Genomic DNA, 25,040 nt, shown 5'->3' with positions numbered 1-25,040 from the left:
CCTACCACCTCCTTACACTAGGGGCAATTTACAATGGCCAATTTACCTATCAACTTGCAAGTCTTTGGCTGTGGGAGGAAACTGGAGCACCCGGCGAAAACCCACACAGTCACAGGGAAAACATGCAAACTCCGCACAGGCCAAAGAACCGAACCTAGGTTGCTGGAGCTGTGAGGCTGCGGTGCTAACCACCGCGCCACTGTGCCGCCCTGTCAGTGTGTCTCCTGTCTGTATTTATCCAGTCAGTGCACGTCCAGTCTCTGTGTGTTCAGTCCGTGTGTTTTTGAGTCTGTGTCTTTCTATTCTGTTTGTTACTTGTCTTGCTGGATGTCCAGTCTGTGTGTCTTCCGTCTGTGTGTGTCCAGTCCATTTGTGTCCAGTATGTGTGAATACAGTGTGTGTGTGTGTGTGTGTGTGTTGTCTTTATTGGAGACAGTTTTTAGTCTGCACAACCAGTACGTGTCTGTCTAGTCTTAATGTTCCGTCTGTGTGTGTCTAGTCCATGTGTATCCAGTCTTTGTGTGCTTTCAATCTATGTGGTCACTCTGTCTATCAAATGTGTCTGGTCAGTATGTGTGTGTGTCCACTCTGTGTGTCCATTTTATCTGTATGCAGTCTGAGTGTATCCAGTCTCTGTGTGTTCAGTCTGTGTGGGTCTAGTCTGTGTGTGTGTATTCAGTCTACGTTTGTACAGTCTTTGTGCGTCCATTCTGTGTGTTCAGTCTGTGTCTATTTCCAGTCTCTTTGTTTACAGTCTGTGTGTGTGTCCAGTCTGCATGTCCATGTTTGGATTTCCGTTCTCTGTGGAAACTGACTGTTAGATTGACCTGCATTTGCTAATTTTGTTGACGCAATTTTCAACCTCAGAACCGCACGCACATTTAGATCAAAGTGCACAAGACAGAAAATTGTCCAGGTAACCTCATCTGTATGATTTTAGGGCAGGAACCTATTCTGCAGTGCTGATCTGCTTCTCAATGCTGCCAGCCTGGTCTGCAAACAGTAGGTGTCACCTGCAGTATTACTTGTCAATCACATGGTATAGACTGCCTGCTTTTTATTTAAAGGCAGGTTGGTTCTTTCAGTGCATGTAGAATGATCGCTGCACTAGAATTTCTAGATACAGTGTCACCAAGGCACACGGAATGATATAGACTGAGAGATGAATGTTTTTTCCAGTTTGTGTGTGCCCAGTCTATGAATGTTCAATATAATAAAAACAAAATACTATGTATACTGGAAAAGGGAAACAAAAACAGAAAGTGCTGGAAATTCTCAGCAGGTCTGGCACTATCTGTGGTGAGAGGTTCAGAGTTAACGTTTCAGATCAATAACCTTTCCTCAGAATGATGAATGTCCAATCTGTTGAGGTGAAGGTTGTATCTGGCCCGAGTATGTCCACTCTGTGTGTGTCCACTCTGTGTGTGTCCACTCTGTGTGTGTCCTGTCTGTGTGTGTCCACTCTGTGTGTGTCCACTCTGTGTGTGTCCACTCTGTGTGTATTGCATCTACACATATTCAGTCTGTCAGTTTTCAGTCTTTAGGTCCACACTATTTGTGTCAAGTCAGTGGGCTTCCAGCCTGTGTGTGTCCACACTGTGGCTGTCCTGTCTGTGTGTATCAAGTCTGTGTGAATCCAGTGTGTATGTCCAGTCTGTGTGTATTCAGTCAACTTGTATCCATTCTCTGTGTGTGCATCTATGGATTTCCAGTCTCTGCCTTTCCTGTCTGTTAATGTGGAGTCAAAGAGTAATAGAGTCAGAGTCACAGAGTAATACAGCACAGAAACAGACCCTTCGGCCCATCGTGTCCCTGCTGGCCATCAAGCATTTGACCCATAGCCTTGTATTCTATGGCGTTTCAAGTGCTCATCTTCTTAAATGTTGTGAAGTTTCCTTCATCTACCAGCCCTTCAGGCAGTGTGTTCCAGATTCCAACCACCGTCTGGGTGATAAATATTAAATCCTCAAATCACCTCGAAACCTCCTGCCTCTTACCTTAAATCTGTGCCCCCTGATTATTGACACCTGCGCAAATGGAAAAAAAGTTCCTTCCTATCTACGGCCCTTATAATTTTGTATACCTCAATCAGGTCCCCCCTCAGCCTTCTCTGCTCTAAGGAAAACAGCCCCAGCCTATCCAGTCTCTCTTCATAGCTGAAATGCTCCAGCCCAGGCAACATCCTGGTGAATCTCCTCTGCACCCTCTCCAGTGCAATCACATCCTTCCTATAGTGTGGTGCCCAGAACTGTACACAGTACTCCAGCTGTGGCCTAACTAGCATTTTATACAGCTCCATCGTAACCTTCCTGCTCTTATATTCTATGCCTCGGCTAATAACGACAGGTATCCCACATGCCTTCCTAATCACCTTATCTACCTGTGCTGTTGCCTTCTGTGATCTACAGATAAGTACACCAAGGTCCCTCTGACCCTCTGTACTTCCTAGGATCCTACCATCCATTGTATATTCCCTTGCCTTGTTAGTCCTCCCAAAATGCATCACCTCACACTTCTCAGGATTAAATTCCATTTGCCACTGCCCTTCCCATCTTACCAGCCCATCTATATCGTCCTGTAATCTAAGGCTTTCCTCCTCACTATTTATGACACCACTAATTTTTGAGTCTTCTGTGATCTTACTGATCATACCTCCTACACTCACAGCTAAATCATTAATTAGTGTCCCTAACATTGATGTTAGACTCACTGGCCTGTAATTACCTGGTTTATCCCTGCTACCCTTCTTGAATAATTGTACCACATTCACTGCCCTCCAGTCCTCTGGCCCTCTCCTGTGGCCAGAGAGGATTGAAAATTTGTGTCAGAGCCTCTGAAATCTTCTTATTTGCCTCACATCGCAGCCTGAGATACAACTCATCTAGGCCTGGGGATTTATCCACTTATAAGCCCGTTAAAACAGCTGATACCTCCTCCCTTCCAACGCTAATGCGTTTTGTTTTGTTTTGCCAAGTCTGTGGGTGTGAAATTCAACCTCGGACCCCCAGTCCATTCACATCGAGGTGCATAAGACAGAATATTGTCCTGGTAACCTCATCAGCCTGATATTTGATGAAGAGACTGTGCCCCAGTGCTGGTCTTTTATACCCTGACAAACTGGTCTGTAAACAGTAGGTGGCGCCAGCAGCATGTCTTCCCAATAACGTGGTTCACACTGTCTGCTTTTTACATTAAAGGTAACTTCCTCTTAAAGTGAAGATGTAGAAAACATTGCTGCACTTGAAATACTGAATACAATGGACACCAGGGCACACGGGATAATCTACACTGTCCAGTCTCTGTGTATCCCACAGAGAGTCATAGAGAGATACAGCACTGAAACAGGCCCTTTGGCCCACCGAGTCTGTGCCGGCCATCAACCACCCATTTATACTAATCCTACATTAATCCCATATTCCCTACCACATCCCCACCTTCCCTCAATTCTCCTCCCACCTACCTACACTAGGAACAATTTACAATGGCCAATTTACCTATCAACCTGCAAGTCTTTGGCTGTGGGAGGAAACTGGAGCACCCGGCGGAAACCCACGCGGTCACAGGGAGAACTTGCAAACTCCACACAGGCAGTACCCAGAATCGAACCCAGGTCATTGGAGCTGTGAGGCTGTGGTACTAACCACTGCACCACTGTGCCACCCTTAATCTATCTGCTTCACCAGTGTGTGTCCCGTCTGTATCTGGCCTGTCTGTTTGTTTCCTGTCTGTACCTGTCCAGACAGTGTGTGTCCTGTTAGTGTGTGTTTGGTCGGTGTGAGCAGCATCTCTGTATGTCAATTATGTGTTTGTGCTGTCAGCAAATGTTCCATAAGTGTGTATCCCTTCTGTGTGTTCTCAGTCTGTGTATGTTCAGTCTGTGTATGTTCTGTCTGTGTGCCGAGTCTGTGCGTGTCCACTTCTTGTGCTTCCTGTCTTCCTTTTATGTTCAGTCTGTGTGTGTACTGTCTGTGTGTTCAGTATGTGTGTTCAGTCTTCATGTTTCCAGTCTGAACATGTCTGTTCAAAGTATGTTCAGTCTGTATTTGTCCAGTCTGTTTGTATCCCGTGTGTGTATCCAGCCCTTGTGTGTTCAGTCATTTGTTGTTTAGCTTTCCATTGATCAGTCTGTCTTTTTCCAGTCTCTGCGTTCAGTCTGTGTTTGCCGAGTCTGTGTATGTTCAGTCTTTGTGTATCCAATCCGTGGGTTTCCAGACTGTTTGTGTCGAGGCTGTGTGTGTCATGTCTGTGTGTGTCAAGTCTGTGTGTTTCTATTTGTTTGTGCTCTGTCATTGTGATTCCAGCCTGTGTGTGTCCAGTCCGTGTGTGCAAAGACTGTGTGTTCTTTATTTCTTTTCCAGTCTGTGTGTGTCGAAGCCGCGTGTGTACATTCTGTGTGAGTCCAGTCTCTGTGTGTCTAATCTGCGAGTATCCAGTCTGTGTGCGTCCAGTCTGTGTGTGTCCAGTAATGCGACCAGTATTTGTGTGTCAAGTCTATATATTTCCAGTCTGTACCAAACTGGTCTGAAAGTGTCCAGCCTGTGCATGTCCTGTCCATGTGTGTCCAATCTGACAGTGTACAGTCTGTGTGTGCCCTGTATGTGAGTGTACTGTACCTGTGTGTCAAGTTTGTTTGTATCCAATCAGTTAGTTTCCATTCTGTGTGTTTGTCCAGTATGTTTGTGGCGAGTCTGAGTGTGTCCAGTCTGTGAGTGTACTGTGTGTGTGTTTCTTGTTTGTGTCTGTCCAATCTGATCGTGTCAATTCTGTCTGTGTCCATTCTGGGTGTGTGTCCAGTCTGTGTGTTCTCACCTGTGCCTGTGCAGTCTGTCTGCGTCCAGTCGGTGTGTGTCCTGTCTATTTGTGTCCAACCTGTTTGTGTCTGGTCTGAGTGTATCCAGTCTGTGCCTTATATATGTGTGTACAGTTTATTTGTTGGCTTCATTTGCTGACATTGCTACCACTAGGTGGCACTGCAGTGGCACATGTGCAAATACAGTCTCTGTAACTAAAACATCACAGTCTGCAACATTAGACTTCACGAGCCCGGATAGCTCAGTCGGTTGAACATTTGACTTTTAATCTGAGGGTCCAAGGTTCAAGTCAGGCGCTGCTTTTAAATTGCGCTTCTTAACTTTCTAAGGGTGGCGCAGTGGTTAGCTTCACAGCTGGGTTCAGTTCTGGGTACTGCCTCTGTGGAGTTTGCAAGTTCTCCCTGGGGAGAGAGAGATAGAGGGGAGAAAGTGAGATGGAGGGAGAGGATGATAGAGAGAGAGATGGGGAAGAGGATGGTGACCCTATGGAATTCTCTACCACAGAAGGCAGTGGAGACCAATTCATTAAATTTATTCAAGGTGATAGATATATTTCTTAATGTCAAAGGGATCAAAGGATATGGGGAGAAAGCGGGAACAGGGTACTGTATTAGACCATCGGCCATGACCTTTTTTGAATGGCGGAGTAGGTCCGAAGGGCCGAATGGCCTACTCCTGCTCCAGTTTTCTATGTTTCTATGAGAGAGGCGAACTGAGAGAGAGGGAGAGAAAGAGGGAGAAACAAAGATAGAAGGAGAGATAGAGATGGAGAAAGGTGACTCTGAGACTCTCTCACACACACAAACACACACAGACACACAGGGCCACACACACACAGACACAAACACACAGACACACACACACACACACAGGGACACACACACACAGACACAAACACACAGACACACAGGGACACACACACTCTGACACAGAGACACACAGAGTCACAAACACACAGGGACACACACACACACAGGGACACACACACACACAGCCACAAACACACACACACACACAGGGACACACACACACAGACACAAAGACACAGACACACAGGGACACACACACTCAGACACAGAGACTCACAGGGACACACACACAGACACAAACACACAGACACACACACACACACACACACAAACACACAGACAGACATACACACTCACAGACACACACACACACAGACACAAACACACAGACACACACACACACAGACAGACACACACACACACACAGACACAAACACACAGACACACACACACACACACAGGGACACACACACGGACACACAACTCAGACACAGAGACACACAGAGACACAAACACACAGGGACAAACACACACAGCCACAAACACAGACACACAGGGACACACACACTCAGACACAGAGACACTCAGCCACTCAGACACACACAGACACACACAAACACACACAGACACACACAGACACACAGAGACACAGAGACACAAACACACAGAGACACACAGAGACACACAGAGACACAGACACACAGAGACACACAGACACACAGAGACACAGAGACACACAGACACACAGAGACACAAACACACAGAGAGACACACACACAGGGACACACACACACAGACACACACACACACACAGACACACAGGGACACACACACTCAGACACAAACACAGACACACAGGGACACACACACTCAGACACAGAGACACTCAGACACAGAGACACACAGACACACAGACACACAAACACACAGAGACACACAGACACACAGAGACACAAACACACAGAGACACACACACACACAGACACAAACACACAGACACACAGGGACAGACACACTCAGACACACAGACACACAGAGACACAAACACACACGGACTCACACACACAGGGACTCACAGAGACACACAGAGACACAAACACACAGGGACAAACACACACAGGGACAAACACACACAGGGACAAACACAGGAGCACACACACACACACAGATTTTACAATCCACACTGATGTCAGTAAAAATGGCCAACAGAACCTCAGTAACAATCCCCAGTGTCTGCCCTGTCCTGAGAGAGACAGAGAGAGACAGTGAAAGAGTGAGGACGAAACAGCTTGTTGGAGAAACTTTACAGTTATTTGTGTTCAAAAAAATCTATTAAAAGTTGAAAGGGGCTAGACACTGAAAAAGCTTCAAGTGCACAACAATCCTGAGAGGCTTTGAAGTGAGGTAAGGGGAGAGAGTTTACAATCCAGACTGAAGTCAGTAAAAATCCCCAAACACAACCTCAGTAACAATCCCCATTATCTGCCCAGTCCTGTATTGTGGGTTTAGTGTGAGGGTTTTAGGGGGGAGGGTTGGATCAGTGTATGATATTTTCAAACTGCAGGGAAAGAATTTTTTCTTTTCTCTTTTTTTTTCTTTTGGGCCTCCTTATCTCGAGAGACAATGGATACGCGCCTGGAGGTGGTCAGTGGTTTGTGAAGCAGCGCCTGGAGTGGCTATAAAGGCCAATTCTGGAGTGACAGGCTCTTCCACAGGTGCTGCAGAGAAATTTGTTTGTTGGGGCTGTTGCACAGTTGGCTCTCCCCTTGCGCCTCTGTCTTTTTTCCTGCCAACTACTAAGTCTCTTCGACTCGCCACAATTTAGCCCTGTCTTTATGGCTGCCCGCCAGCTCTGGCGAATGCTGGCAACTGACTCCCACGACTTGTGATCAATGTCACACGATTTCATGTCGCGTTTGCCGACGTCTTTATAACGGAGACATGGACGGCCGGTGGGTCTGATACCAGTGGCGAGCTCGCTGTACAATGTGTCTTTGGGGATCCTGCCATCTTCCATGCGGCTCACATGGCCAAGCCATCTCAAGCGCCGCTGACTCAGTAGTGTGTATAAGCTGGGGATGTTGGCCGCTTCAAGGACTTCTGTGTTGGAGATATAGTCCTGCCACCTGATGCCAAGTATTCTCCGAAGGCAGCGAAGATGGAATGAATTGAGACGTCGCTCTTGGCTGGCATACGTTGTCCAGGCCTCGCTGCCGTAGAGCAAGGTACTGAGGACACAGGCCTGATACACTCGGACTTTTGTGTTCCGTGTCAGTGCGCCATTTTCCCACACTCTCTTGGCCAGTCTGAACATAGCAGTGGAAGCCTTACCCATGCGCTTGTTGATTTCTGCATCTAGAGACAGGTTACTGGTGATAGTTGAGCCTAGGTAGGTGAACTCTTGAACCACTTCCAGAGCGTGGTCGCCAATATTGATGGATGGAGCATTTCTGACATCCTGCCCCATGATGTTCGTTTTCTTGAGGCTGATGGTTAGGCCAAATTCATTGCAAGCAGACGCAAACCTGTCGATGAGACTCTGCAGGCATTCTTCAGTGTGAGATGTTAAAGCAGCATCGTCAGCAAAGAGGAGTTCTCTGATGAGGACTTTCCGTACTTTGGACTTCGCTCTTAGACGGGCAAGGTTGAACAACCTGCCCCCTGATCTTGTGTGGAGGAAAATTCCTTCTTCAGAGGATTTGAACGCATGTGAAAGCAGCAGGGAGAAGAAAATCCCAAAAAGTGTGGGTGCGAGAACACAGCCCTGTTTCACACCACTCAGGATAGGAAAGGGCTCTGATGAGGAGCCACCATGTTGAATTGTGCCTTTCATATTGTCATGGAATGAGGTGATGATACTTAGTAGCTTTGGTGGACATCCGATCTTTTCTAGTAGTCTGAAGAGACCACGTCTGCTGACGAGGTCAAAGGCTTTGGTGAGATCAATGAAAGCAATGTAGAGGGGCATCTGTTGTTCACGGCATTTCTCCTGTATCTGACGAAGGGAGAACAGCATGTCAATAGTCGATCTCTCTGCACGAAAGCCACACTGTGCCTCAGGGTAGACGCGCTCGGCCAGCTTCTGGAGCCTGTTCAGAGCGACTCGAGCAAAGACTTTCCCCACTATGCTGAGCAGAGAGATTCCACGGAAGTTGTTGCAGTCACCGCGGTCACCTTTGTTTTTATAGAGGGTGATGATGTTGGCATCGCGCATGTCCTGGGGTACTGCTCCCTCGTCCCAGCACAGGCATAGCAGTTCATGTAGTGCTGAGAGTATAGCAGGCTTGGCACTCTTGATTATTTCAGGGGTAATGCTGTCCTTCCCAGGGGCTTTTCCGCTGGCTAGGGAATCAATGGCATCACTGAGTTCCGATTTGGTTGGCTGTATGTCCAGCTCATCCATGACTGGTAGAGGCTGGGCTGCATTGAGGGCAGTCTCAGTGACAGCATTCTCCCTGGAGTACAGTTCTAGGTAGTGCTCAACCCAGCGGTCCATCTGTTTGCGTTGGTCAGTGATTATGTCCCCCGATTTAGATTTGAGGGGGGTGATCTTCTTGATGGTTGGCCCAAGAGCTCTCTTCATGCCATCATACATTCCTCTGATGTTTCCGGTGTCTGAGGCCAGCTGAATATGGCTGCATAGGTGTTGCCAGTAGTCGTTTGCGCAACGCCTAGCTGTTCTTTGTGCAGTACTTCTGGCTGCTTTAAGTGCTGCGGATGTTAAATCGCTGGGGGCTTTCTTGTAGTTCAAAAGTGCAATGCGCTTAGCGGCTATGACAGGTTCCAGCTCTTCATTATGAGATTGAAACCAGTCTGCATTTCTCTTCGCACTTTTGCCGTAGGTGGTCAAAGCTGACTCATAGATGGCGTCTCTGATGTGGGCCCACTTGGTCTCAGCATCCCCTGTGGGAGTGTTTTGAAGGGCTGTTACAAGTGAATTTAGAAATTTTTGTAACAGCTGTGGGTGAGAAATTCTGCTCGTGTTGATGCGCGGGTGGCCCTTCTGCTTGGAATGATGCAACTTCTTTGGTCTGAGTCTAACCTTGCTGCACACCAGGGAGTGGTCGGTGTCGCAGTCCGCACTGTGGAAGCTGCGTGTGATTTGAACACTGTTTAAGGCGGCTCGCCTTGTGACAATGAGGTCTAGCTGGTGCCAACAACGTGATCTTGGGTGCCTCCATGAAACCTGGTGACAGGGTTTAGTGTGAAAGAACGAGTTGGTGATGCAGAGGTTATGATAGGTACACAACTCAAGCAGTCTCTGCCCGTTCTCATTCATCCTTCCAACGCCATAGCGCCCAAGGCAGGAGGGCCATGAGTCATGGTCGGCCCCAACCCTGGCATTAAAGTCCCCCAGCAGGAATAGGTGTTCGGTGTTGGGGATGCTGCTAATGATGTTATGGAGTTGTTCATAGAACTGGTCTTTAGCTTCAGGTGCGGAACAGAGTGTTGGAGCATAGATGCTGAGTAGGTGTACTGGACCAGAGGTGGTGAGCAGTCGGATGGACAGTATGCGTTCCGAGCCATTTGAGGGAGGCTCTATCATGCTGAGCAAGGAGTTTCTGATGGCGAAGCCCACTCCATGCTGTCTTGGTTCTTCAGGATCCCTGCCCTGCCAGAAGAAGGTGTAGTCTTGCTCTGCTAGAGAGCCACTCGCGGGGAGGCGAGTCTCCTGAAGTGCTGCAATGTCCACATTGAGTCTACTGAGCTTGTTGTTAATGATGGCGGTCTTCCGAGAATCGTTGATTTGTGTAAGGTCTTCCGACAGGCCAGGACACATAGTTCTGACGTTCCAGCTTGCAAAGCGAAGGGCTGGTACCTTCTTTTCTTTTTTCATGTTGTTTGGTGCGGTGTATCAGTCCACCTTTCGGGCAATGACCCTGAGCTCCAAGCACCCATTGAAGCAGGCAGACTGTGGCGGGACAGAACGGCGGGACATTAAAGGTTTAAAATTAACCAAGAAATGGCTGAAAGCATTTCTGTCCTGGGATTAACATATCAATGGACTGGAAGAGTCTGGAAGGTCCTGTCCTGGGATTAACATATCAATGGACAGGCCCCCTCCCCCGCTCCTGAGGCAGGAGATTGAGAGACAGCCCATCATGTCAGAGGCTCAAGGGGTGGAGTTTGCAAACAGCTCACTCAGGATATAACTGGGCAGGAAGATCTCAGTTCCAGTCATAAAACCCACCTTTCACTCTCTCTCTGGAGAGAGTGGACACATTCCCCAGTCTGGTTCAGTGTGTGTGTCTGTGTATCTGTGTGTGTATCTGTGTGTGTGCTCCCTCTGTCTCAATCTGGTTTATTACTGTGATTTGATTGTATTTGAATATTGCTGATTGTCTGTGTAACTGAGAGAGGAAACCCTGGGCTCTTGCTGTGCTATTTTGTGTAAAAATGTCCTCAGTTTGTATTATAATGAAAATTTTTCTCCTTCTTTCCCCTGAGGAATTTTAATTCTGAAAACTGCATTGTGAAGGTGAAAAGAGGGAAAGTTTGGGATGAGGAATCCTTGGACAGGAGCTTCCTCCAGAGGGGACGGACTGAGACCTTGTCCACAGGCTGCACCCAAACAGCCCACGTGAGTTGTGTCTGTTTATTAGTCCCAGGTTTAATTTCCTCTCTGGGGCCCACCTCGCTGGACTAAATTAAACGTCCAAAAGGTGAAACTGTCTAAAGGCTTGTTATAATTCCCGAATAATGCTGGTGTTTTGGGCAGTGCCGTGAATTTGAGGGTTAAATGAAATGTGCGGCAGCCATTTAAAATGAGAGTGAGGTTCTGAGAGTGGATTTCTCTGTCTCTCTGTCTCTCCCCACCTGTCTCTCTGAATGAGAGTAACAGGAGGCAGAGAGACGCAGGAGAGTGATGAGAACATGGAGGGAATCGGAGGGAGAGAGGAGGGGTAGCCGGCTGTTATCGCACAATTTGTGGGATCTTGCTGTGCACCAATGGCCGACAGCATTTCCAACATTGCAACAGTGACAACCACTTTTTCATAGCTTATTGAGGAAAACCTGGTATGGACAGAGAGAGAGTGAGAGAGAGGGACACAGGAGCGACTGAGATAGGAACAGAGAGAGAGAGAGAGATACAGAGACAGACACACATTTTAACCATTAATCAATAGGTGCCACAATGTGTGCACAGCAAGATCCCAAAGGCAGCAATATGATAATATGCAGATAATCTGTTTTCAGTGATGTAAGTTTAGAGATGAATGAGGGACGGTTGTTCCTGCAGTGGCGCAGTGGTTAGCACCACAGCCTCATAGTTCCAGTGATCTGGGTTCAGTTCTAGGCCTTGCCTGTGCAGAGGTTTGCAAGTTCTCTGTGTGGGTTTTCTCCTACGTGCCAAAGACTTGTAGGTTAATCGATAAATTGGCCGTTATAAAATTTTCCCCTAGTGTCGGTAGGTGGTAGGAGAATTGTGGGGATGTGAGAGGGGAAAAAATGGCATCAATGTAGGATTAGCATAAATGATGGGCTGAAGGGCCTGTTTTAGTGTTGTATCTCTCTATGACTCGGATGTGATGTGTGGTTATTTTAAACGGTGGCAGAAACACTTCAGCGGACGTTTCAATCCAGATTAAATCCCAGATCGAGAGAGAAAGAAACAGATGTGGACGGGGTGGGGAGGGGGGAGCAGGAGAAAGACAGGGAGAGGGGAGTTTGAGATTCTCAAACTGCAGGAATGTTCCTCCCTCTGGGATCTCTAAAATTACATCACTGAAAACACATTATCTACATATTGTCATATTGCTGCCTCTGGGATCTTGCTGTGCACAAATTGCCTGCAGGTTTCCTGCATTGCAACAGTGAGGACCACTTTCAAAATTAATTCATTGAGTGTCAACTGCTCCTGAGGGCCAATAATTATAAAGGCTGAACGTGAAGCTGTCTAAAGGTTTGTTAGAAGTTTAAAGATGGAGTTTAGCATTTTCTGAGGACTGTGATGGGATATCTGGCTAATATCACATTGTGGGATCCTGCTGTGCATACATTCCCTGCATCAATTCCGACATTACAACACTGAGGCAGAAACAGATGGAGAGAAAAAGAGGGAGAGAGAGAAACAGCTGGAGGTGGCAGGTTAGAGAGAGAGAGAGACAGGCAGAGTGTGGGTGATGGAGGGAAGGCAGAGAAAGATGGAGAAAGACAGAGAGAGACAGAAAGGAATCCACAATCAAAACCGTGGTAAACTGAATGTTGAAGTGTCTCCATTGCTGGGATCTTGCTGTGCACAGCTTGCCTGCAGAATTCCCTGCATTGTAACAGTGACTGCATTTTAGAAGTGAATTCATTGTGTGTAAAGCTCTCCCGATGGCCTGGAATTAAAGTCCGGAGCTTGAAGCCGGTATAATTCCCGAATAATGCTGGTGTTTTGGGCAGTGCCGTGAATTTGAGGGTGAAATGAAATGTGCAGCAGCCAATTGAATTGTGAATGATGTTCTGAGACTGGATTTCTCTGTCAATCTCTCTCTCTCTCTCTGAATGAGAGTAACAGGAGGGAGAGAGACGCAGGAGAGTGAGGGAAACATGGAGGGAATCAAAGGGGGAGAGAGGGGTAGCCGGCTGTAATCACACTGCTGCTTGTGGGATCTTGCTGTGCACCAATGGCCTACAGTATTTATAACATTGCAACATTGATGAGAACTTTAAAAATTAATTCATTGAGTGTCAAATACTTCTGTGAATCAGCCGTTACATGGCTGAAATGAGAAGGTTTGTAAAGGCTTGTTCTCATTCCCAAATATTGCTGGTGTTTGAGGCTGTGGGCTGAATTTGACAGTGAAATGAAACACCGGGGGACCATTTGAATTCAGATTTTCAGGGATGGGAATGTGGATTTCTCTCTCTATCCTTCTACGGGAGAGGGGATGGGGGTCACCAGTGTTTGTGTGTTTTTACAGTGAGGCAGAAACAGATGTAGAGAGACACACAGAGAAATAGAGAGAGACAGAGAGACAGAGAGACAGCAGGAAATGACAGGGTAAACACATCCACACTTCCCAGTCTCTGGCTCTGTGTCGGGGGATGTGTTTGTAAGTCACCTGAGAGATTGTTTTATGTCAGTGAATGAGAGAAAGAGCCCTGGGCTCTCGCTGTGTTTTATTTCTGTGCAAAAATGCTTTGCTTTGTTTGAATCAATTTTATTTCTCTTATTCCCAAGGAGAATCTTTTCGGAAGCTGCAGCTGTGATGATGCAGAGGGAGAATCTTTTGGCCACGTGGAATTCTCCGACAAGAGCTTTAACCAGAGAGGGAAAATAATAATAAATAGATATGTGTCATTGTCAAATTCATTTCTAGATACAGAAAAGAAGACTGTGTGTTTTCGGAGCTGATAGAAAAACAAAGTGCTGGAAATGTTCAGTATTTCCAGCACGGTTTTTATTTCAGATTTCCAGCATCCGCAGGATTTTGATTTTGTGTTTTCGGGGCTCTGTGGATTTCTTTACCACAAGGGAGGGGGCTGGATGGTGCTCCGAAGGGAATAGTTTGGGAATCTCTGCTCCACAAGAGTCAATGTAATCCCATACATTTCCCTCTCTCCAGCTCTTGCTGCAACTTGTTCCCTGCACCTTCCTCTTTGTTCCTAGCACTGTTTCTTCACATCTTTAAATCCCTATCTCTGTATCTCTCAACATCCTTTCTATCTCTGCCCCTCTCCAGAGTCTCACAGGTTTCCATTGTCACTCTCTTTCTGCGACTCTCTGTATCTTTATCTGTCTCTCTCTCTCTCAGTCCATTTCTTCTCTCACTCACTTCCAAATCTCTGAATCTTTCCATCTCTGCTCCTCCTTTCCTGCAAGATTATCTCCGCATTTCCCCCCACCTGCCCTGTCCCGGGACACCCCTCTCTATTCTGTAAACACATCTTACTTTGTATCTCTGCCCCTCCACATCTTTCTGTCTCTGCATCTCTCTCTTTGTCTGCGATCTTTCTCAATATCTCGAGTCGTTTTAAACAGGGTCCAGAAGCTGGCCGAGCGTGTCTACCCTGAGGCACAGTGTGGCTTTCGAGCAGAGAGATCCACCATTGACATGCTGTTCTCCCTTCGTCAGATACAGGAGAAATACCGTGAACAACAGATGCCCCTCTACATTGCTTTCATTGATCTCACCAAAGCTACTTAAGTATCATCACCTCATTCCATGACAATATGAAAGGCACAATTCAGCATAGCGGAACCTCATCAGACCCCTTTCCTATCCTGAGTGGCGTGAAACAGGGCTGTGTTCTCGCACCCACACTTTTTGGGATTTTCTTCTCCCTGCTGCTTTCACACGCGTTCAAGTCTTCAGAAGAAGGAATTTTCCTCCACACAAGATCAGGGGGCAGGTTGTTCAACCTTGCCCGTCTAAGAGTGAAGTCCAAAGTACGGAAAGTCCTCATCAGGGAACTCCTCTTTGCTGACGATGCTGCTTTAACATCTCACACTGAAGAGTGCCTGCAGAGTCTCATCGACAGGTTTGCGGCTGCCTGCAATGAATTTGGCCTAACCATCAGCCTCAAAAAAACGAACATCATGGGACAGGACGTCAGAAATGCTCCAACCATCAATATTGGCGACCACGCTCTGGAAGTGGTTCAAGAGTTCACCTACCTAGGCTCAACTATCACCAGTAACCTGTCTCTAGATGCAGAAATCAACAAGCGCATGGGAAAGGCTTCCACTGCTATGTCCAGACTGGCCAAGAGAGTGTGGGAAAATGGCGCACTGACACGGAACACAAAAGTCCGAGTGTATCAGGCCTGTGTCCTCAGTACCTTGCTCTATGGCAGCGAGGCCTGGTGTTGACCAGCCAAGAGCGATATCTCAATTCATTCCATCTCCGTTGCCTCTGGAGAATACTTGGCATCGGGTGGCAGGACCGTATCTCCAACACAGAAGTCCTCGAGGCGGCCAACATCCCCAGCATATACACACTACTGAGTCAGCGGCGCTTGAGATGGCTTGGTCATGTGAGCCGCATGGAAGATGGCAGGATCCCCAAAGACACATTGTACTGCGAGCTCGCCACTGGTATCAGACCCACCAGCCATCCATGTCTCCGCTTCAAAGACGTCTGCAAACGCGACATGAAGTCCTGTGACATTGATCACAAGTCGTGGGAGTCAGTTGCCAGCGTTCGCCAGAGCTGGTGGGCAGCCATAAAGGCGGGGCTAAAGTGTGGCGAGTCGAAGAGACTTAGCAGTTGGCAGGAAAAAAGACAGAAGTGCAAGGGGAGAGCCAACTGTGTAACAGCCCTGACAAACAAATTGTTCTGCAACACCTGTGGAAGAGTCTGTCACTCTAGAATTGGCCTTTATAGCCACTCCAGGCGCTGCTTCACAAACCACTGACCACCTCCAGGCGCGTATCCATTGTCTCTCGAGACAAGGAGGCCAAAGAAGAAGAAGAAGAAGAAGACATTGCTGCTGCATTCGCTCTCTACACCTCCCGCTCTGTCTCTCTCTCTGTGTATGTCTCCATTTCTCTCTCTCGCTCTGTTCTGTCCTAATCCTGGGATCTGTTTTCTGTGTCTCTCCCTCTGTCTGGGGGTGGATTTGAACCCGCTGCCTTGGTGTTGTACAGGGTGATTGTGAACCGGGATCCTGCTTTCCATCTCTGTCCAGCTTAGCTCCCATTGAGGTAAAAACAGGGGAGAGATGCTGAACGGGCAGCCGATTCACAAGCACCCTCCTCCCCTCCACCCTGGTTTGCACCATTGGCACCACATCCGAGTCCAGCCCAGTGTTTCTTTGCCTCTCTGTGTATCTGCTCCCCGACTGTCTCTGCCTGTCTCGTTGTGGCCCGATGGGGGAAGGGACAGATCAGCCATGATCTAACATGGGGTGAGACAGGATCTAAGGGCTGAATGGCCTCCTCCCGTCCCTGTGCCAGTCAGTGTGTGTGAGTATTTGTGTGTGTCTCCCTCTGTTTGATTCCCTGAAGCCGATGGGGAGAAGGTTAACCGCCGTCTCTCAGCCAGGGAGAACCTTTCCAAGTCACCCCCAGATCTGAGTCCTGGGTGAGAGAAAAACTGCAGTGAGAAAGGGACACCAGCAGATGGAGATGGTGAGGGTGGGCAGTAATTGCAGTGAGACTGTGACACCAGCAGATGGAGATGGTGAGGGTGGACAGTAACTGCAGTGAGACAGGAACACCAGCAGATGGAGATGGTGAGAGGGGCAGTAACTGCAGTGAGACAGGGATACCAGCAGATGGCGATGGTGAGAGAGGGGCAGTAACTGCAGTGAGAGAGGGACACCAGCAGATGGAGATGATGAGCGGCCTGAGGAGCCTTGCTGCGCTGATGCAAGTACATCTTGTTGACCCTGTGTGATTATTTGAGCAGCGCCATCTTTAGTCCTGGCAGTTGTCTGACGTCAGAGATTGTGACGTTTTAGTGGCAGAGGCTGCATTTGCGCATGTGCCAATGCGGCGCCACCTAGTGGTAGCATTGTCAGCAAGCACACAAAGACTGGATACACACAGACTGAACATGAAGAAAGACTGGACAAACACAGAGTGGACACACACACAAACTGAGCGTACACACTTGATACAGACAGAGTAACCACACAGATTGATTAGATTAGAGATACAGCACTGAAACAGGCCCTTCGGCCCACCGAGTCTGTGCCGAACATCAACCACCCATTTTTTATACTAATCCTACACTAATCCCATATTCCCAACAAACATCCCCACCTGTCCCTATATTTCCCTACCATCTACCTATACTAGTGACAATTTATAATGGCCAATTTACCTATCAACCTGCAAGTCTTTTGGCCTGTGGGAGGAAACCGGAGCACCCGGAGAAAACCCACGCAGACACAGGGAGAACTTGCAAACTCCACACAGGCAGTACCCGGAATCGAACCCGGGTCCCTGGAGCTGTGAGGCTGCGGTGCTAACCACTGCGCCACTGTGCCGCAAAGACTGGATATACACAGACTAGACACACACGGACTGAATATTAAGAAAGGACAGAGATACACATTATGGCTGTACGGACAAAAACTGCCTAAACATAAAAGCAACACACAAACACACATACACTGTATTCACACAGACTGGAAACAAACAGACTGAACACATAGACTGAAAACACATAGATTTGGCACACACAGACTGGACATATATAGACTGTTAACACACTATCTACACACACAGCATCAACATAAAGACTGAAGACATACTGACTGAAAACACACAGAGGGAAGACACCCAGTCTGGATATCCAGCAAGACAGGTAACAAACAGAATGGAAAGATACAGACTAAAAAACACACTGACTGAACACACAGAGACTGGATGTGCAATGACTGGATAAATACAGACACTGACAGGGAATACTTAACAGGACAAACATAATGACATGACTCAGACAGAATGGACACGACCAGGCTGGACACAGAGTGAATAGGCAAACACAAACAGGACACACACAGTCTGAAAACACACAGACTGGACTCACACAGACTGGAAACAGACACAGACTGGATACAGACAAAATGACTGGGGTAGACGGTGGCGTAGTGGTATTATCACTGGACTAATAACCCAGAGACCCAGGGTATTCCACTGGGGACCTGGGTTCGAATCCCACCACAGCAGAAGGTGGAATTTGAATTAATAAATCTGGAATTAAAACTAGTCTAATGATGGCCATGAAACCATTGTCGATTGGACTCCAGACCCACAGCAATGTGGTTAACTCTGACATGCCCTCTGAAATGGCCGAGCAAGCCACTCAGTTGTAACTAACCGCTACGAAGTCAATAAAAAGGAATGAAACGGGACGGACCACCCGGCATCGACCTTGGCACCGGAAACGACAACGGCAAACCCAGCCCTGTCGACCCTGCAAAGTCCTCCTTACTAACATCTGGGGGCTTGTGCCAAAGTTGGGAGAGCTGTCCCACAGACTAGTCAAGCAACAGCCTGACATAGTCATACTCACGGAATCATACCTTACAGACAATGTTCCAGACACTGCCATCACCATCCCCGGGTACGTCCTGTCCCACCGGCAGGACAGACCCAGCAGAGGTGGTGGCACAGTGGTATACAGTAGGGAGGTAGTTGCCCTGGGTGTCCTCAACATCGACTCCGGACCCCATGAAGTCTCATGGCATCAGGTCAAACATGGGCAAGGTAACCTCCTACTGATTACCACCTGCCGCCCTCCCTCAGCTGATGACTCATTACTCCTCCATGTTGAACACCACTTGGAGGAAGCACTGAGGGTGGCAAGGGCACAAAATGTACTCTGGATGGGGGACTTCAATGTCCATCACCAAGAGTGGCTCGGTAGCACCACTACTGACTGAGCTGGCCGAGTCCTAAAGGACATGGCTGCTAGACTGGGACTGCGGCAGGTGGTGGGGGAACCAACACGAGGGAAGAACATACTCGACCTCGTCCTCACCAATCTGCTTGCTGCAGATGCATCTGTCCGTGACAGTATTGATAGGAGTGACCACCGCACAGTCATTGTGGAGACGAAGTCCCGCCTTCACATTGACAATACCGTCCATCGTGTTGTGTGTCACGATCACCGTGCTGAATGGGATAGATTTCGAATAGATCTAGCAATGCAAAACTGGGCATTCATGAGGCGCTGTGGGCCATCAGCAGCAGCAGAATTGTACTCAACCACAATCTGTAACCTCATGGCCCGGCATATCCCCCACTCTACCATTACCATCAAGCCAGGAGACAAACCCTGGTTCAAAGAAGAGTGCAGGAGGGCATGCCAGGAGCAGCACCAGGCATACCTCAAAATGAGGTGTCAACCTGGTGAAGCTACAACCCAGGACTACTTGCATGCCAAACTGTGTAAGCAGCATGCGATAGACAGAGCTAAGCGATCCCATAACCAATGGATCAGATCTAAGCTCTGCAGTCCTGCCACATCCAGCCGTGAATGGTGGTGGACAATTAAACAACTAACTGGAGGAGGTGGCTCCACAAATATCCCCATCCTCAATGATGGGGGAGCCCAACACATCAGTGAACGATAAGGCTGAAGCATTTGCAACAATCTTCAGCCAGAAGTGCCGAGTTGATGATCCATCTCGGCCTCCTCCTGAAGTCTCCAGCATCACAGATGCCAGACTTCAGCCAATTCGATTCACTCCACGTGATATCAAGAAACGACTGAAGGCACTGGATACTGCAAAGGCTACGGGCCCTGACAATATTCCAGCAATAGTACTGAAGACCTGTGCTCCAGAACTTGCCGTGCCCCTAGCCAAGCTGTTCCAGTACAGCTACAACACTGGCATCTACCCTGCAATGTGGAAAATTGCCCAGGTATGTCCTGTACACAAAAAGCAGGACAAATCCAACCCGGCCAATTACCGCCCCATTAGCCTCCTCTCAATCATCAGTAAAGTGATGGAAGGTGTCATCAACAGTGCCATCAAGTGGCACTTGCTTAGCAACAACCTGCTCAGTGACGCTCAGTTTCGGTTCCGCCAGGGCCACTCAGCTCCTGACCTCATTACAGCCTTGCTTCAAGCATGGACAAAAGAGCTGAACTCAAGAGGTGAGGTGAGAGTGACTGCGCTTGACATCAAGGCAGCATTCGACCAAGTATGGCATCAAGGAGCCCTCACAAAACTGAGGTCAATGGGAATCAAGAGGAAAACCCTCCGCTGGCTGGAGTCATACCTAGCACAAAGGAAAATGGTTGTGGTTGTTGGAGGTCAATCATCTGAGCTCCAGGACATCACTGCAGGAGTTCCTCAGGGTAGTGTCCTCGGCCCAACCATCTTCAGCTGCTTCATCAATGACCTTCCTTCAATCATAAGGTCAGAAGTGGGGATGTTCGCTGATGATTGCACAATGTTCAGCACCATTCGTGACTCCTCAGATACTGAAGCAGTCCATGCAGCAAAACCTGTACAATATCCAGGCTTGGGCTGATAAGTGGCAAGTAACATTCACGCCACACAACTGCCAGGCAATGACCATCTCCAACAAGAGAGAATCTAACCATCTCCCCTTGACATTCAACGGCATTACCATCGCTGAATCCCCCACTATCAACATCCTAGGGGCTACCATTGAACAGAAACTGAACTGGAGTAGCCGTATAAATACTGTGGCTATAAGAGCAGGTCAGAGACTAGGAATCCTGAGACGAGTAACTCACCTCCTGTCTCCCCAAAGCCTGTCCACCATCTACAAGGCACAAGTCAGGAGTGTGATGGAATACTCTCCACTTGCCTGGATGGGTGCAGCTCCAACAACACTCAAGAAGCTCGACACCATCCAGGACAAGGCAGCCCGCTTGATTGGCACCCCATCTTCAAACATTCACTCCCTCCACCACCGACGAACAGTGGCAGCAGTGTGTACCATCTACAAGATGCACTGCAGCAATGCACCAAGGCTCCTTAGACAGCACCTTCCAAACCCGCGACCTCGACCAACTAGAAGGACAAGGGCAGCAAATACATGGGAACACCACCACCTGCAAGTTCCCCTCCAAGTCACACACCATCCTGACTTGGAACTATATCGCCGTTCCTTCACTGTCACTGGGTCAAAATCCTGGAACTCCCTTCCTAACAGCACTGTGGGTGTACCTACCCCACATGGACTGCAGCAGTTCAAGAAGGCAGCTCACCACCACCTTCTCAAGGGCAATTAGGGATGGGCAATAAATGTTGGCCTGGCCAGTGACGCCCACATCCCATGAAAGAATATTAAAAATAAAATGAACATAGTCAAACTAGACACACAGAGACTGAACACACATACTGGACACACACAGAATGGGCACTAACAGGCTGGACACATATAGAGAGAACACACACCAACTGGAAACAAACAGACTGCTCAGGCACAGGCTGAGAACACACAAACTGGACAAATCAAGAATGGACTCACACAAAATTGACACGATGTGATTGGACAGACACAAACAAGAAACACACAGACAGTACACTCACAGACCGGACACACTCAGTCTCGTCAAAAACACACTGGACAAACACACAGAATGGACACTAACTGATTAGATACAAACAAACAAATAAACAAACAGACCAGTCTAGTACAGACTGGAAATATACAGACTTGACACACAAATACTGGTCACATTACTGGACACACACAGACTGGACAAACACAGACTGAATACTCGCAGATTAGACACACAAAGACTGGACTCACACAGAATGTACACACACGGCCTCGACACACAGACTGGAAAAGAAATAAAGAACACACAGTCTTTACACACATGGACTGGACACACACAGGCTGGAAACACAATGACGGAGCACAAACAAATAGAAACACACAGACATGGCACACACAGACATTACATGCACAGCCTCCACACAAACAGTCTGGAAAACCACAGATTGGAGACACATGGACTGAATACACACAGACTGGGTAAAAACAGACTGAATGCAAAGAGACTAGAAAAAGACAGACTGATCATTGGCAGACTAAACCAAAACTGACTGAAGACATAAGGACTGGATACACACACGGGATACAAACAGACTGGACACACACAGATACATGACACTCATCGACTGAACACACTTAGAACAGACATGTTCAGACTGGAAACACACAAACACACAGTCTTCTGGCACCTGTCCTGTGGCCAGAGAGGATTTGAAAATTTGTGTCAGAGCTCCTGCAATCTCCTCCCTTGCCTCACATCGCAGCCTGTGATACATCTCATCTGGAGCTAGGGATTTATCCACTTTTAAGCCCACTAAAACAGTTAATACATCCTCCCTTTCAATGCGAATTGGTTTTGCTTTACTTTGCCAAGTCTGTGGGTGCGAATTCAACCTCGGACCCCCAGTCCATTCACATTGAGGTGCATAAGACAGAATATTGTCCTGGTAACCTCATCAGCATGATATTTGATGAAGAGACTGTGCCCCAGTGCTGGTCTTTTATACCCTGACAAACTGGTCTGTAAACAGTAGGTGGCGCCAGCAGCATGTCTTCCCAATAACATGGTTCACACTGCCTGCTTTTTACATTAAAGGTAACTTCCTCTTAAAGTGAAGATGTCGTAAACATTGCTGCACTCGAAATACTGAATACAACGGACACCAGGGCACACGGGATAATCTACACTGTCTTTTCCCAGTCTCTTTGTGTTCAGTCTGTATTTGCCCAGTCTATGTATGTTCAGTCCATGTGCATCCAATCCGTGGGTTTCCAGACTGTGTCGAGGCTGTGTGTGTAAAGTCTGTGTGTGTAAAGTCTGTGTGTGTAAAGTCTGTGTGTGTAAAGACTGTGTGTGTAAAGTCTGTGTGTGTAAAGTCTGTGTGTGTAAAGTCTGTGTGTGTAAAGTCTGTGTGTGTAAAGACTGTGTGTGTAAAGACTGTGTGTGTAAAGTCTGTGTGTGTAAAGTCTGTGTGTGTAAAGTCTGTGTGTGTAAAGTCTTTGTGTGTCAAGACTGTGTATTCTTTATTTATTTTCCAGGCTGTGTGTGTACATTCTGTGTGTGTCCAGTCATTGTGTGTCTAATCTCCGAGTATCCAGTCTGTGTTTGTCCAGTCTGTGTGTGTCCAGCAATGCGACCAGTATTTGTGCGTCAAGTCTTTATATTTCCAGTCTGTACTCGACTGGTCTGAGCGTTTCCAGTCTGTGTCAGCCTTGTCTGTGTGTATCCAGTCTGTGTGTCCATTCTATCTGTAAGCAGTCTGTGTGTATCCAGTGTGTGTGTGTGTGTGCAGTCTATGTTTTTATGGTCTTTGTCTGTCTATTCTGTGTATGTTCTGTCTCTGTCTTTTTCCAGTCTCTTTGTTTACAGTCTGGGTATGTATCCAGTCTGTGTATGTCCAGTTTCTGTGTCCACTCTGTGTATGTCCAGTTTCTGTGTCCACTCTGTGTGTGTCCCGTCTGTGTGTATTTAATCTGTGTGTGTCCAGTCTGTGTATGTCCAGTTTCTGTGTCCACTCTGTGTATGTCCACTGTGTGTGTGTCCCGTCTGTGTGTATTTAATCTGTGTGTGTCCAGTCTGTGTATGTCCAGTTTCTGTGCCCACTCTGTGTTTGTCCAGCCTACGTGTGTCCATTCTCAGTGCATCCTGCCTAAGTGTATCTTAACAATTTATTTTTTCAGTCTGAGTGATTTCATTCTGCACTGTGTCCAGACTTTGTATGTCGAGATTCTGTGTATCTCTCTGTGAATGTCCTGTCTTTTTATGTGCAGTCTGTGTGAATCAAGTCCGTGTGTTTATTCTCACTGTGTTCCGAGGGTGCCTGTTCAAACTGTGTAGAGCTGCTCTGTGTGTGTCCAGCCTGTCGGTGTCCAGTGTGTGTGTGTCTGGGAGAAGTACACCAAGGTCCCCCTGACATTCTGTACTTCCTAGGGTCCTGCCATCCATTGGATATTCTCTTGAATTGCTCCCAAAATGCATCACCTCACACTTCTCAGGATTAAATTCCATTTGCCACTACACTGACCATTTTACCAGCTCACCTCCATCATCCGGTAATCTCAGGCTTTTCTCCTCATTATTTACAACACCACTAATTTTCGTGTCATCTGCAAACTTACTGATCATACCTCCGATATTCACATCTAAATCATTAATCTACACTTCAAACATCAAGGATCCCAGCACCGATCCCTGCGGTACACCACTGGTCACAGGCTTCCACTCACAAAAACAACCCTCGACCATCACCCTCTGCCTCACGTCACGAAGCCAATTTTGCATCCAATTTGCCAAATTGCCCTGGATCCCATGGGCTCTTACCTTCTTAACCAATCTCCCATGTGGCATCTCATCAAAGGCCTTACTGAAGTCCATGTAGACTACATCAACTGCTTTACCCTCATGTGCACACCGAGTCACCTCTTCGAAAAATTCAATCAAATTTGATAGACATGATCTCCCCCTGACAAAGCCATGCTGACTATCCTTGATTAATCCCTGTCTCTCCAAGTGGTGATTAATCCTGTCCCTCAGAATTTATTCCAATAGTTTCCCAACCACTGATGTTAGACTCATTGGCCTGTAATTACCTGGTTTATCCCGACTACCATTCTTGAATAATGGTACCACATTCCCTGTCCTCCAGTCCTCTGGTATTTCTCCTGTAACCAGAGATGATTTGAAAATTTGCGTCAGAGCCCCTGCAATCTCCTCCCTTGCCTCACATAACAGCCTGGGATACATCTCATCTGGGCCTGGGGATTTATCCACTTGCAAGCCTGCAAAAACTGCTCATACATCCTCCCTTCTAATTCTACTTTGTTTTGCTTTGCTTTGCCAAGTCTGTGGGTGCAAAGTTCAACCTCGGATCCCAGTCCATTCACATCGAGGTGCATAAGACAGAATATTGTCCTGGTAACCTCATCAGCATGATATTTGATGAAGAGACTGTGCCCCAGTGCTGGTCTTTTATACCCTGACAAACTGGTCTG

The 25,040-nt window shown here is 47.6% G+C and overlaps 1 pseudogene; it reads right to left on the bottom strand.

Annotated features, from left to right (window-relative positions):
* Positions 1-5,724: 5,724 nt before the first annotated feature.
* LOC137385206 (keratin-associated protein 5-1-like) lies at positions 5,725-24,174 on the bottom strand (annotated as a pseudogene).
* Between the last annotated feature and the right edge of the window lie 866 nt (positions 24,175-25,040).

This window comes from Heterodontus francisci, chromosome 28 (assembly GCF_036365525.1).
Source record: "Heterodontus francisci isolate sHetFra1 chromosome 28, sHetFra1.hap1, whole genome shotgun sequence".
NCBI lineage: Eukaryota > Metazoa > Chordata > Chondrichthyes > Heterodontiformes > Heterodontidae > Heterodontus > Heterodontus francisci.
This window is presented reverse-complemented; position numbering and strand designations above follow the sequence as displayed.